Source organism: Alligator mississippiensis, chromosome 3 (assembly GCF_030867095.1).
Source record: "Alligator mississippiensis isolate rAllMis1 chromosome 3, rAllMis1, whole genome shotgun sequence".
NCBI lineage: Eukaryota > Metazoa > Chordata > Crocodylia > Alligatoridae > Alligator > Alligator mississippiensis.
In genome coordinates, this window is record NC_081826.1 from 42,256,299 (window position 1) to 42,272,982 (window position 16,684).

The window sequence follows — 16,684 nt, forward strand, 5'->3', positions numbered from 1 at the left end:
TCCAATGAGAACTGACCATCTCAACATATTTCAAAATGTTTTAGTTTTAATTATTATAAGTGAAAGTGATTTGTTTAACTAAACTACATGTAAATGGATCCATATCTATGCACAAATATTTAACAACCAGAATTTCAGAAGGACATTTATAACTTAACACAAGAACAGTAGTTTAACTTAGTATATATTGCATTTTGATTGCATTGTATGGTCCAGATTTTGCAACTGGATTTTTATGGATAAACCTTATAACCTAAATTCTCAGCTAATGTAAAATTCTCAGTTAGTGTAAACTGTCATAGATCCATTAAATTCAATGAAGTTATGTTGTGATACATCAGCTGAGGATCTCACCCCATATTTTTGATTATGTATAGAAAAGGGAATGTAAACATTTCCATAGTTCCAGGAAGAAGAGTTCTTTCCTGAGGGCTTGTTAAATGCTCCAAGTAGACGTTTTTAGAGACTACTCAGTAGTCACTTCAAAAGTGAAAAACTAGCTGGCTCTTCAGCTCTCTGCCAACACACTCTTGAAATCAGTATAATTCATAATTTATTAAGTGGAATGAGAAGGCTTTGCTAGATTCATATAAAAATGAGAAAATGTGTCTAACGGGATATTCTTCCCAGAAATCACAGATCATTTATTTATTTATTTTTGCTTAACTTGGATTTTTATCCTGCAAACCCTTTTCTGTTTTTCTCTAGTGCAGCTAAAAAGACATGTTTATAAAGCTTGAGGGGACTAGTGGAAGGCAAGAATGGTAAAAGTTAAAATTAACTCCCCCCCTTCCTATTTTTAAACAGAAAATGTCCCTGGGGCAATAAATGTGGGATATTGTGTGTCATGCTGATGAAAAACAAATGAAAGACTCACCAGCAATAGTAATATCAGGTACCTGCCACAAAAAGTGCCCATCTCAGCATGCCAACGTAGTCACATACCATGTGACCCACTGCAAGCAACAGAGCACTGAAAATGAATTCCTTTCATTTCATACTTTACCACCTCCTCTTGTAATGTTATTCAGACTCTGTTAAATAATACTCTCTGAGCTCCAAATACTTCAATATGAATACAAAAATCTATAATCTCAGACAGCTAAGAAAATAGAAGGAGACCAACAGATGGAATATTGACAGCACTCACCACAATTAGAAAGTTTGAGATAATAATGCAGGCTATTCTGAACTGCTACCCTCTGGATTTTAAAATGACTTATTTCCAAATTAAAAAAAAGAAGACTGTAGCTACTTCTGTAGCTTTGGGTTTTTACCAACAGGAAAAAAATATCCCAAATAGTCAGGAAATACAGTTCAGTTGTATATACCAATTCATGCCAACACTGAATTTGATTTCTGTTATCATACTGAATAGAATTACTGTGCTATTTTCTATTTTACATATAGATTAATAAAGGTTTAATTCTTCCTAGGGACCATCCTTTTGGGGACTGTTGCATGGTGAGATAAATATTTGGTTCATTTCCAAGGATGGGTAAAAAGATGCATGGCACAAATTGGTCATGTGCACTCATTTTTTTGAAAAAGCCATCATTCTGTACCTGCAGTTTGCAGGAGTCTTTTTTGTCTCCAACTTCCAAATAATTAAATTGCCTATCTCAAATCTAGTGGTAAGATGGCTCAACTACCTAACATGTGCACACTGAACAGTAGGTGCTAAATTGCAGACTGAGTTAAGAACAAACTGAAAATCCAGCCCAGACTTTAACATGGTTAAAAAACAACTCAAGAATGAATCCAAACCTACAGGTACTTAACTCACTGCTATGTGCAGCGCACATTTATTGATGGTTTTTAAAGACACCAGGAATACTGATGGATCCCAAATGATAAGAGATCACTTAAAGTACAGCTGTCCAACTTTAGGGCAACTGGGGGTTGCATGCTGCACCACTACCAGACCCCAGGCCACATACTACATGGGCCACCTGCCATGGGGGCTGCATATTGTGTGGGGTCCCCAAGACTCCCACTACACAGGCAGCACAAGCATCCTCTCACTACCATATGGGCAACACAAGCAGTTCCCCATGTTCCCTCCAGCACCCGAGCTCCTCACCACTGCTGTGGGGGTAGTGCGAGCCTCCCCAGTTGCTATCACACGAGCTGCATGCTGCTGCAGTATGAGCAGCTCTGCCAACACACCACCCATGCAAGCTTCTGTTGGAGCCCCCTCCCTTTCCCTGCTGGCACTGCCACACAGGAAGCAAGCTCACCAGGCCCCCTCTTGCCATGCTGTTCTGCCCCAGAGACCCTGGCTGCTGCAGCAGCAGGAACAGTGGTGGGAAGTGCAAACAGGACAGGAGCCCGTGGCTGTACATTAACCCCTCACAAGTCAGGTGCAGCCTGCGAGCCACCAGTTGGCTGGACTAGAGTTAAAATATCAGCTAATTGCTTTAGTTATGTACAGTATTCAGCATATGGAGATTTCAGAAAAACTGAAACAAGTATTTTATCAGTTTGTATGTGTACTGATAGCTGCATACTTTAACCAGGACTCACTTGGAGCTTGAGTACCCAGCGAATGTTTAGAGCAACTTGGCCATTACATCAGAGCTGCCTGAATGCCCAGGCTGCTGACAAGTCTGGGGCATGGTTATGGGGAGAGGCACTGAATCTGGATTTTCCAGCTCGGTCTGGCTCAAAGGGCAAGCCACTTCTATAACAATGCCCTATGAGTCATCAGCATGGTCAAAGAGGACTTTGGATGCTTTTCTAAAATGCAGATTCAGGTTTCAGGTGCATCAGACTTGGGAAGCTGTATATTCTGAAAGATTCATAGATGTTAGGGTCGGAAGGGACCTCAATAGATCATCGAGTCCGACCCCCATCTTTAGATGGGGGCACATACAGTTAAAAGCTTTGTTATATATACACATGTGTACTGTTATTTGTCGTGATTTTGATGACACTTGAGTACAATTCAAGTCTCTTATTTTCTTCTGCACATAATGACCATGTGAATGGTTTGTCAGATAATCAATGATCAGTTCTTTCCCCCACATTAGACCCTGTGTGGAATCAAAGCAGTGAAGCCATGTGAACAGGATTTCTGATAGCTTGGTGAACTTGGGATCTAAGCTCTTGGTCCTTGGTTGTGATAAGGCCACTTCATGCTATAGAACTAGCAGTGATACTAAACCCACTGCAGCAAGCCAGCTGGCCACCTAATCACAATGTAAGGGGTTAAGTTGGTGACATTAAACCACTGCAAAGACTTCTAAACCCATTCACTCTTGTGCTTGGAAAAGGGAGAGTTATTGGCCTTCCCTGCACATTTGTGAAGCCCAACTGCTATAGTAGTTGTCTGGGGCCATTGGTAGTTGGCATAAAGTGAAGTCTTGTAGACGAAATCAGTGGGCACTTTTACAAGTGCTCTCAGGGATTGGGGGCAGAGATTGCCAGAGACCCATGGTACATCACTGCATCCAAGAGAAGCAGTCAGAAGGACAATTGGAGATGTAAGTCGGAATTGATGGAGAAAGATGGGGGAGGGTTAGATCAATGGACTTACTGACACAGAGCCTTATGCACCACACACTGGCATCTAACACTTTAACATAGAAGTTGTATAGGACACAGCATATGCCTCAGCCTTCTGGGAATTTGTACACCCAAGTTCTTTATGTAAAGCTGCCTGCCCTGACCCTCTATGACCTAGTCCAGGGGTGCTCAACCTCCAGCCCACAGGCCAAATGCAGCCCACAGAGCCATTGCATCTGGACCATGAGGTTCCCTGTGCGGAGGGAAATTTGGTGGCAGGGGAGTGGTGACCATTAATACGGCCACCCTCCCCCCTGCCAAACTCCCAAACCCTAAGCCCTAAACTGCCAGTCACAGCCAGGCCCTGCCCCTTCCCCCCTATCTGGATTGGGGCCAGGCCACACCCCTTCCCTTGTGGGGCCAAGCCACATCCTGTTTTTGCACAGAGCTGGGCCATGCCCCCTCCTTCTTCAGGGCCGGGTTGGGGCTGGGCTATACCCCCTTTCCCCTGCAGGGCTGGTTTGGGGGTACACTATGCCCTCTACCCCTTCCCCCACACTGGACTAAGCTACATCCCTGTTTTCCCAGCATGGGCTAAACCATGCCCCCTTTCCCTTGCAATTCTAGGTTGGGGGCTGAGCCATGCCCCCTTTTCTCCTGTGTGCCAAGCCAAATTCCCTTCCTCCCATGGGGCCAAGCCACACGCCTTTTCCCCCACAGGGTTGGGTCATGATCCCTTCCCTTCGGGGGCCAAGTTGCAGCTTGGCTGCCTCCTGGCCTCCTCTGTGTGGCCAGATGATGCTCACCATAACAGGCTGGTGCTGGATCGGGACCACTGGTGGGATCCATTTCATGAACAGACAGGGCACTGCCCATCCAGTCTGCTGGAGAAAAAGGTGAGCACTACTGACCTAGTCAAAAGAAATGAGAAAAGCCAATTTAATGTGGTTGATGTTTCCTACAAGTTGAGAAAAACCTTATGGTTGCTACAGAACATCATGAATAGGTCTAGTAGTATCAGCCTCTTTTCTCTGAGGTCAGCTTGTACAGCTATAAAGCCTAGATCTTCAGAGATATGTAGGTACCTAGTGAAAACAAGGGGCATTAAGCACTTATTTGCCTGGGAGAAACTCGGTGTAAGTGCCTATAAGGTAAGTGCTACCCCTGCCATATATCAGTACCACAAATAATTCTGAAGCTTGAGTAGGAAGCTTCTCCGACAATGAAAGAAATCAGACACTGATAGAGTCATATTATCGCTGTTCTCTTAATAACTTTGCCCAGACAGGAGAGACTGGAGACAAGGCAGGAAATAATGAGGTTCAGGCATCTCCCTACCAATGCTAAGAAACTCTCCACACTTCTGGTTGGGTGATGGTAGTGGGCTGTTTCAACTTGCAGAAAACCCTACGTATCGTGCAAAGATAGATCTGACACAGATACACAGACAGGAAATAATAGCCTATCCATAAGACCAGGACAGAAGCTAAATGAGAACCTGCCATGACAAGACTTGTGTCATCTGCTGTAGTCAGGTTATCTGATCTCAGTGCTATGGAAATAGGTTTATCATCTTTTGGCAAGAGCCAGAATAACTAATGGATGTATGGCATCATCTGAAGGTCCTCAAATTTGGGACGTGCATGAGTTACCTTTATTGCGAGAACTCTTCCATTTTAGAGACATTGTTATTACTGGTATCAGCAGGAGATGTTGTACCAACATCTACTCCTACTAATGGATTCTGTTCAGATGCCTGTTTTACACATAGCATCTTCTGAGAGTATTGATGGTAGAATCTGAACTCCCTGGGTTAGGACCTGCAGTTTTCTATGTACCAAATAAACTGGTGGGGGGCAACCTTTATGGCTGGCATGCTGCAAAGTAAGCCCTGCCTCCTCTCTGATCCCCTACCTCTGCCCAATCTGCTGCTCTGCTTTCTGCTCTGTACTCCCTGCCCAATCTTCTCCTCTGCTTTCTGCTTCCTCCCCTACCAGCTGCCACATAGGGAAGCTGTCCATGTCACCGGTGACACTTGTGCTGCAGGTTAATCACCCCTTCCCTACCTGATCCATTGCCCTGATCTCTTTTCCCTTTCTAATCCATTGCATTACCCTTTCTTTCCTACCTGACTCATTGCTGTGCTCTCCTCCCTGCCATATCTACACTATTAACACTGCTCCATGCCAGACTTGCCAAGTGTCAAACAAAGTAGTTTCTGCTACTTGTGGTATGTATGTGTGCCAGGGGTTGTCCAACCCTGTAATAAAGCATCTACCACACTTTTGGGTGCTATATTAATAACATAATATTAGTAGTGGTAGCATATTGCTTTCTAAAAGGCTTTCCATAGAATCCATAGTCTGCCTTAGGATTCAATTTTAAAAATGATGGGTTGATACCAGTCAGTTTAAATAAATTTGTCTTCTCAGGAACAGAAAAGTAACTGTTGCTGACATTGTCACTAGCATTTTATTTAGCAAAGAGCCTCTTTAAATGCCAAACTTGAAAATGCATGGCATACCACAATGCTATTGAAATGAATGTGGTTCAGCTAGTTATTGCAGTCTTACTTTACCAATCACCAACAAATAGAACAAATCAGATGAATTAGAAAGTAGCAGAAAAAAACCCTGATGGCCTTTGAGGTTAATCACATGCTCTAATATGAAAATTAAATCCTAAAAATTATTAAAAAGTAAAACATAATAATTAAATATGAAGGACAGGTTCCTTATTTCATTATTTTTTCTATAGGCAGTGGACATCCAGGTAGACTGCACCTAGCATACAGCTTTTTCAAATAGTATTAACTAGCTCTCTTTGCTTTCAACTTCCTAAAATAGGGGACTTATCTACTGCTGGAGTTAGGCCTGTAAGGGGAGGTGGGGACTGTGAAAGAGCACAAAAAGAAGCTACCCCCCTTCAGAAAAGATGCCTCTGTTATTTGAATGATGGCTGAAATGTGGCCAAAGAGGATGAAGCTACACTATTCTCAGCGGTGGTAGATAACAGAACAAAAGAGCAGTGGTCTCAAATTGCAGCAAAGAACGTATAGGATCAATATTAGGAAATACTTGCTTGCTAGGAGGGTAGTAAAGCAGTAGAACAGATTCTCAGAACAGAGAAGTTGTAGAGTTTCTATCTTTGGAGAATTTTAAGACCTGGGCAGACAAAACTTTGATTGGGATGATATAGTTGGAGATAGCCCTGCTTTGAGCAGGCGGTTGGACTAGTTGACCTTCTGAGGTCCCTTCCAACCCTAATTTTCTATGATTTGTATGATTCTATGTGGGATTGATTCTGCTCTCACTTGCACTGGCTTTACATTATGTAAGTCTACTGGGACAGATTCTGCCTCCTCTACTTGGTCTGTTCTGATGAGTGGTAACTGATTATATCCTTTAATTGAGGATACCCTAGTGTGAAGTAGGCTCTTTCAGGCCAAGAGATACTGTACTCAGCCCTTATGCATCCCTCTCTTTAGCTTTTGGTATTGTCACTGAGAAAGAGTCTACTCTGGGTATAGAAGGGTAAGAAGGGAAATGTGGCTGAAATATTCATGCCAATTATTCCCAACAAATGGATGCCCCTTTAGAGATCACAGCCCACAGATACGGGCTAGAACAGTTCCCAAGGTACTTTTCAGTTTGAGACTAGATACAGAATCAAGGACTCACTGTTTCCTGATGTACCCCTCTTCATCTTTTACTATCCTTAGCAAATGCTAATAACATAAGAGAATCTGGCCCACTTGTTTTAGTGAAGTTCTCCCCCATTTACACTGGTGTGAAACTAAAGAGAGCTTTCAATGAAGATTATCAGTAGCTTGTATAGGATCAAAGCAACTGGTGCACTGATGGCTGAATCATAACCTACTGTGAGTCACCTTTCTTCAGACCAGTGGATATGGAAAACAGTTGCAGTAAAGACAGGGGCACTGAGCTCTCAAAGAGTTTGGAATTTATTAACATCCATGATAGTCTTCAGAATACTTTGCAGAAAATTGAGGTACACCCACAGCACTTAGAATTCTTGTATGCTTTCAGACATAATGCAGCAAAGGATGCATACTGAAGGAGTTTTAGTTTCTCAACAAAATATTCCTTAAGGGCTCTGAATACAAAGAAAAGGAGGAAGGGAAGTATCTGGCTATTTAAATGAAAAATGACTTTTCTCTGCAATCACCTTCTGTCAATAAAATGCTTATTTTCTGACATGTCAATTAGGCGATTCAAAAGCCAGATGACCACTGCCTTCCATTAGTACTGTTCAGCTGGGTTAAATGTCTTAGGTGTTTACCCTTTATGACCAGTGGCATGTATCTGTTCTTAGTCAAACTGTGCTATGTGTGACATGTTTGCCTGTAGGTTTTTCTCTTGAGGTAAAGTTAACGATTATTATCAGATTTTAAGAAAATGGTAGCTCAGGCCAGTGGTTTCACTGACAGCAGTGGGTACAGCTTGTTTTACAGTGATGTGTACTAGAAATATGAAACAGATGAGAAGAATTCACATAGAATTAACCAGCCTGTAATTTAAAGTGCTGTCATTAAGTGGGATTGTGTATCCATATTTGGTACTTCAAAAGGAAAGCTCGACTGTGTAAGACCAGTTATTAGTGAGGATCATTTTGTCCAGTATCTCCAGCCATTTTTAAAAGATCCGATTACTCACACACACACACACCCCCACACACATACACACACACATTGTTATAATGAAATTAAGTTTCTTCAGAATATCTTTGTCCACTCAAAACTCTGGTTGGCTTAAATGGCAGTTTCAGATGTGCCAGGAATATATGATTTGCTCCCTAATAGAATACTGGGAAAAAATGTTCCAAAAGATGTTAGAAGGGTTTGTTTGTTTTTTTTAAAGAAAATCGTTTTGCCTATACATTGCTATCTGTTTGCACATAAAGAAGATTGTGATCTAAATGCTTCTTAACAGTAAATGGTTGTTCTTTTTGCTTGGCAATGTGCTCATTATTGTTCAAGTCCTCACTGGGAGTGTCTACATGAGACACTTACTGCACATTAGCTTAATAACACTGTGCAGTAGCGCAGTGGTTAAAAACCGTGCTAGTAGCCTATTGGGCAGTGTTATTAGGCTAATGAGCACTAAGCGTCACAAAAATAACTGTGCGTCGACACTACTGCATAGTAACTCTAGTTACTGTGCATTCAGTTAGTACTTTATTAAGTAAATACTAAACTAAATGTGCAGTATCTTAGGTGCATTAATAAGTATGTAGACGTGTCCATTGTGTCTAAATTGGCATAACTCCATTAAATTTAACAGGACCATGCCAGCTCACACTGTCTGAAGATATGGCCCGAGTTCTTTGGATGGGGGAGTTAAAAGTTTTTCCTTTCCCAATTCTGAAAAGCAAAATAAAAAATGTTTGTTAAAAAGATAAGCCAACACAATAGCTACTCCCCCATACCAAAGAACAACAGCAATGTCTGAGAGGAGGCCTGATTAATTCCTTGGGGGCGGTGGAACTCATCCATGCAAGCACAGACAAGTCAGGAGGAGCCTACCACTTAGGAGATACATTCCTCAAAACAGAACAGGCTGGAAAGTTTAGTACTCAGACCTTGAGGCAGAAACATTTCACATATCACATTCACTTTGGAGACATAATGGAGGCAAAATACTCATTTACCTTCAGGTACCACTGTAGTTCTAGCAGGTAAATTAGCAGTTTGATTTGACTGGTACCAAGAGTCAGTTTTAGGGGTAAGCAACCAGGGCAACTGCCTGGGGCATCAACCTAAGCAACTTCAAGTCTACCCCCTGTCCTGTCAGCATCCTCCATTGGCTCTGCAGTTGCAGTAGTGAGCCAAATGAGGGATCATCCAATGCAAGGGGATGCTCAGATGGTGTAGAGCTTGGATTGGAGAGGCTTCTTTATCACTTTGTTTCCTGGTACAGATGTTGTGACCAAAATAAAAGGCCATTGTATTCACCATCATATTCTAGTGCACAGCTGGCCCAGCTGGAGCATAAAGCTTTGCAAGCCACTTCTTGAGTTATATTGGATATAGTTATTGCAACATATTAGAAAATATTTATCACCACAAGAGCATGAGGCTTTCTTCCTCTATTACATTGAGATTAACCTGGTCTTTCTCTTATGAAAGATGGAGAGATTGTTAGTCAGATCAGAAAACAGACTCCTTGATCTCATATATAAATGGTACAATATAATGTATGTGTTTGCATATATACAAACACACTTTGTTTTAAATTATTTGTTTTAAATTCAGAATGTGCTGTAACTTGATTTGCTGGGATTAGGAATGTGGTGGGGGAAAGTAGCAGACTGCACCAGGAGCCCTGGCTTTGCTACTGACACATTTGTGGCAACTTGGGTTACTTCATCTCCCATTCCCCTCCTAGAATTCAACCCCGTGCACCAAATTGTCAATGGGAGCTTTTGTCATTGATCTCAGTGAAAGCAGGAACTGTCCCTTAATTACTATGATTTTATCATTTTGGATTCAGAAGTTTGTCCAAAACGCATCTGACTATCTTTGCTCTACAATTGTCCTGTAAAGTTCTCCTTGTGAGGCTGCCAGTGTATGGACTGGATCAGAAATGCTGTAAGAAGAGCTTTTTGCATTACCTTTTGTTTTCTGGAGGGGTGGGAAAAGGAGAGTGGGAAGGAAATGATCTAAAGTCAATTGCTCTCAAGACAGCTTGGTGTAGAAACATAAATATAACAAGCTTAGGGCCCCTCAAACCTGATCAAGAACCATTAGGGCTTGTGGTCATTCAGTTTGATTGTAGGGCTGCAACTTAAGCTTGCCCATAGGTAACACTCTGACATACACATGAAATGTTTGTTAACCTTCCTGGGAGCTCTGCATGTATGACCCATAGCAAAAAAAAAGGGACCCTTAAGGGCTAAATTGGATTTGCTTAGCAGTTACAAAGGGTTTTTAAATTTGTTACCTGTAATGAAAAGGGCCCTGCCAAAAGAGTTCCCCCAGTGATTCTCTATGATCTATTTCATTACTTTACTACTTCGCTACTGCCTTCATGCAACTGCTCTTGGGTTTCCTTTGATTCTCTATTAAGAGCACTGTCGCGTGCATTCCTGTTTCAAGAGGATCCTGCAGGACACTCTGAACTAGTCAAGAAAGAACAGACCAGATCCATGAATAGCTTCTTAGAGCAATGATTCTTAACCAGGGTGCTGCAGCACTCTGGGATATTGCCAGATCCTTTGAAGGACACCACAAGGTGTGAGGAGATAAGCAGATAAGCATAGGATCAGGCTTGCCCTTTCTAGCTAATCCCCCAATCCCCACTTCTGAGCCCATCTGCAAGGAGGTAAACACTGTAACATATAAATTCACTTTTGAAATTGGTTACTGCTCATTTCCCAAAAGTTATGGGGAGGGGTGCTTCAAGTTCAAAGTGCAGTTCTTTTGGTCCAAAAAGTTGAGAACCACTGTTCTAGACCAGGGTACTCAATCTCTGGTCCACAGACCAAATACAGCCTGCAGGGCCATCCCATCACAGGTTTCCTCATGGGGTGGAAAATCTCATGGCAGGGGAGTGGTGGCCATTAATACGGTCACCCTCCGCCAAATTCCCAAACCCCAAGTCCTCTTCCCTGCATCTGGATTAGGGCTGGACCATGCCCCCTTCTCCCCTGTGGGGCAGGATCAGGGCCAGCCCATCCTATTCTGCAAAACCTGTGGCCAGAGGGGGCCCTGCAGCCAAATGTTGACCTGCTCCCCCCTGGTGCTGGGGTCTGAGCACAATAGTGTGCCCTGCTGAGACCTCCTTCTCCCCAGATAGCCTCAGCCCAGTCCACCAGACAAACAATAACATAAATATGAGCCCCTGGGCTATGACATAATAGAAGTTCTATAAGCCACACTCTAACCCCTTTTAGAAGACAAGCTTCTCTTTCAGTTTACTGGGCCTCACCCCGCCACCAGTACCTATGAGCTCCTATAGCCCCTTTATCCTAACAGAAGCAGAACAGGCAGTCAGGCATCTCCAGCTAGTTTCCTCCATGAACACTCCTTTCCTCTTGACTGCTGCCAGAGAACTAACTCTAGCCCCAGCCCTGGGGTTTATATGTGCCCAGGGCCCTGTCTTTTTCCAGTCAGCTGACTGGCCGGGGTGGTTGGGCTATGAACCCCTACCCTCCTGGTGCTTGTGGTTCCTGTAGCCCTGGGTCTTAAAGGGGCAGCCCTGCCTCTTAGTGACAGGGCTAGGGTTCCCTGTTATAGAAGGGTTATGAGAGGGAATGGAAACTTCCCCTCAACTGCGGGGCTCTCTTCCACCAGGTAATACAGCCCATAGCATAGCTCCATACAGACCAGTTCACTTATCTCTCACATACCCACTGATCTGCCATCATCCTGCATCCCGTACAGAGGTGTGGAACCCTTCTACACAGACTCTTAGGCCCAAATCTTCAAAGAGAGTTAGGGGAGGATCTGGGCTTCAACACCTTGCCCCTGTGCACAGGATCCATGGCTATTCCAATTCATTTAAGACCAGATCATACCCCATCAATTAGGTGCCTTTCTGGACTTATAAACTAAAGCACAGTCCTATGAATCAATCCTGCACAAGTCCCTGACATTCTACCAGTATACTTTTTTGTGACTGTCATCTTAACCTTAAGACTGGGTCACTAAAAGCAGCAAGCATGAGGACCCACACATTTTAGGTACCTAATAGGTAGAATAGGGCCTGGCCCTTACTGCCTTTGCATCCACAGAGTCAGGGGGCAGGGTTTAGCATATAGCATACACAGCAAAACACCCAAGTCTTCAGCAGAAGAAGATGGTGGTTCTGATGCTGACTAGGCCTCAAATTTAGCAGAAGTGAGTGGGCTCTGTTCTCCCTTCCTCTGGTCACTAAACATAGTTCCTTAGTATAGCTTGAATAGCAAGACCATCCCATTTGAATTATTTATACAGAAAAAAATGTGGCCAATTAGTGCCTGAAACAAGTATTAAGGAGGAATGAAAAAAAGTCAGCTGTGGTAAGGGAGAAGGATTTCACTTCTTTAGCTTGTTTAAAACTAACATCTATTAAAATCAAATGACTATTGACATCTGGAAGAAAAAAATGTTTCTATTGTGTAATGTTAATGCCTAAAATGTTTAAAACAACAGGCCCTAAGATGTGAGATTTCATTTACTTAATCTGCTTGTGAACCTTATTATCAAGTTGAATGTGAATTCTTCATGATACTGTGCTCACTTTTTGCCTGAGGCTGGCTACAGGAGGCCTTATCCCTACTTTCCTGTAAAACCTACTTCCACATTCCATGTCCCAATTACCCTGAAGGGCATACCCAAGCTCCCAATAAAATCATGCTGGAGTCTATGCTGACTTCTAAATGCTACTCTCCATATGTTTCTGATCACAAAATCAGATTTTTGAAGGCCAAAATTAGGTTCCAAAAAGAGTTCGAATTCCAGTTTAAATCATTACACTTGGGCAGAAAGCTGAAAATTAAAATATAAAGCACCTGAAAATTCACTACATTATTTCCATTGTTTCTTGTTGCAGTCAGGTATTCATGCCCATTTTACTGCAAACCGTCCACCTTTGCTCAGATTGTGAGCTGCTAGAGGCAGAGATTACCTCTGTTTGCCTAGCACAGGGGCAACTACTCCTTTCATTCAAATCAGTAATAATAATAATATTACATTTCAGTTCATGGTTTGACTGGTCAAGACCTTGAGTGGTGCAAGTAGATAAGTGGTACACACATTTCCCCTAGGTTTGGAGCATACCCCTCCTCTCTAACACCATTAACATCAGTTAAGTACTAGTGCTGAGAAAAGAACATTAATCATCCCATTTAGCAGCACTGTTTACTGGGGAGGAAGGTAGATGAGTGAGAGCATTTTGTTTCAGTGTGCATTTTAGCCAGATTTTCCTGTATATCATCTGGGGAGTGCTGATGCGTGGATAAAAATGAGCGGGTGGTCGAAGCAAATTATGTGTTAATCCAGTTGCCTTTGCCCATAGAGGACCAGACTGTTACCCAGCCATATGTGACTACATAGGGACTGGCTACTTAGCAAGTAACCTCTTCAAGTATATGGGTGGGGACTGGGCTGTCCCATGCATAAATGTGCTGGACAACACAGCTGATGCAGGAAGCTGGAGAGAAGAAGAAATAGCTATGATCAGCTTGCTTACTGTAACTGTACTGGAGAGAAGGGAAAGAACTGTGATTTTGAGTTAGAGTTCCCTTCCTGTATTTGTCCTGGGGAAGCACAGATGTTTACTGCTTCTCGTACTGCCCTACAGGCACAATCTAGCTCATAATATGGAAAGTGACATGATTTTCAGGGATTAATGCTCAGTCTGATATTGGTGGCTGGTTGTTTCAATGCATTTCTCCCTTGTTTTTAAACTACCACTTTGTCAATTCTGATAATAGCCAATGATTTACTACGTAATATTCTCTTCTGAGCTACATTACTTTTCTTCTGTCAGATGCTCATTGTAAATTCTTGTAATGTGAAACATCACATTGGAACATGGCCCCGTATTTTCTCTTATTTCTGGTTACTTACTAGAGTTGTCACTTCAAATCCATGAGCATACCAGAGAAAGATGACAGATTCCACAAGCTGCACGTTTTAGAGTTCGAGGAAATGGCTACTAAACACAATGTCATTTAGATTTAAAATAATGGCTCTTAAGTGTTCACTGTTGTTTGTAATAAATATAATATATATAAACTCCAGCTTGTGGTTGAAATCTAAACTATCTGTTTTAAATGAATGATAACATAAAACATGTCATAATTTCTGGCCCATAGGTATTGATGAGGCACAAATTAACATTCCAGAATGTGGATTTAGTGAAATGTATGTAATTGTTAAAAGGTGAAAGCATCTGAACACTGAGCATATAATTCTTATAGCCTGTGGCATATTACACTTTAATATCCGTACTTTCTTCCAGTCATTTCTTCCTTTAATGTTAACCTGGGCACTGATTATCTTCGGATCTGAAGATGTTCTTTGTTTCCTTATAATGCAAGGCGAAAAGCCCTGACTGGGATTTGTGACGCCCTTATCTATCGATCAGCAAAGACTAAAAGCCACACTCTGCTTCTATGCTTCACTTCCGCTCATGATAGAGAAACTAAGCCCTCTTTATCCCGCTCTGTATTATACAGTCAAGTCTGGCAGAAAACTGTTTGTTTGGGGCCCACTGTCTTTATCAGTGAAAGCCAGCAGGTTTCCCTAAATCTGAAGCTCATCACAAGGTGATACGTCCAAATGGCTCTGAGAAAAAACATCAAAAGAAGCCTAATGCCATATCCAGAAGCAACTGACAAGCAGGGTCATCACATACAAGCTTTCACTGAGCAAAAACTATTAAAGTGGTGAATGCTTGAATTGTGAGGAGATATGTATCACCAGGGTCTGACATAACATCAGAATTCACTTACAGCACTGCCAGGCTCTAGAAAGTCATCTGCAATGTAATTTAATTTCTTCTTTTTCTTTTTTTTTCTTTGAAAAAAAATGGACGGAAAGAACAATCACTGGTCTTCAGTTTCTGGTCTGTAAAGTCCTGAAGTGTAAATCTCACCCTCAATCACATTTGGAAACTCAAATGTATTTGATTTCTGCTTCTGTGACAGATAGCTGTGAACATAATATAGTTTAAGTTTTTTTTAAATAAAAGGTATTTAATTAGCTCATTAGGATCCCATTCACTTCCCATTATGACTTTATCTGGTTTCTGATTCTTCTTCTACATTAATTTGTGCCTAATTGTCGGAAGTAGTGCCTGCCTGTATTAGGTCAGTGGTGCTCAACCATTTTATATTCCAGGCACCCTGTTAGATTCAAGGCACAATTCAGAAAATGACAGCTCTTAGTTTTCATTCACTTTATGAGCATGGAAAAATAATACAGCAAGTTTTCTATTGCAAGGAGATGAGAAAGACCACAAGAAGTCAGAATGTATTCAACTCTGTGGATTCCTATTTGACATCTCCTGGGTTTATCTTGTGAATCATTTTTTATATGTAACAGTGCTAACACAATGTGGCAACCCACAGCACCCTTGAAAGGATATCAAAGCACCCCAGGGTGCCACAGCCTCCTGGCTGAGAATCACAGTTAGGTACTTTTCAGGTATATAAGAGGGGATGGTCCTAGCTATGAGGATGGACAGGTATAGTTAGGCAGGAGTCCAACAAGGGGGAACAAAAAAAATTGGGGGGTTCTATACAAACCTTCCTTAGTCCAGTTAGATTTAGCTGTTAATTTTCTGAGAGCTGCTGTAGTGAAAGAAGTCAGTCTACAATAGATATTTAACATGGACATGCTCTCATAGACACAAACACAATCGTTATCTTATTAATTTATATATGTACATATATGCATTATTAATATTTTCAGTGATTAATATTATTCATTTGTATCACTGTAATGTCTTGGAGCTCGAGTCATGGACCAGAAATCTCTTATAGTAGATGCTGTACAGATGTAAAACAAAAAGGCAGCTCCTCCCAAAAAGAGATTACAATCCAAGTATAAGACATAAGGCAATAGATGGATACAGGAAGACAGAGAAATACAAAGAAACAAAAGGATACAACTGGTCAGCATGAGAAACCCTGGTCTCAACACACCAGTGGTCTAAACATTTTTGAGATTATCACTGGTATCATGGAAAAGGGGAATTTTTGTTCATAATGGACAATGTTGGGATGGACTGAATAAGAGAAAGCACAAAGCTGCTTGTTTGAAAATTTAGACAAAGGTGGCATCCTTGATGAATCAGAGGCAGAAGGGGACATCCTGACATAAATGAGAGATGATAGGTTGATCGAGGCCTTGAAAGGAAAAAGAAATAGCTAATTTGCTGTACTAGAGAAGTGGGAGCATGTGGAGAGAGGCAAAGAGGAAGGGTGATACAGTCAAAACTGGGCCATATTGCCAACTGAACCCACATTTTGAAGCACTTCATGGGACGGGAATCCCTGTAAACCAAAGCCAGCTAAATGCTTTGCCAAGACCAGCATGAATTGAAACCAGTTGGTTTCTCATAGCTTCACCTAGCCCATTCTAGAGTCCAGCCAGAATTAGCCTTTTTTGACTGTAGCCCATTTACAGCTCTCTACTGGAGAGGAATGAACATTGTACAAAGAATTC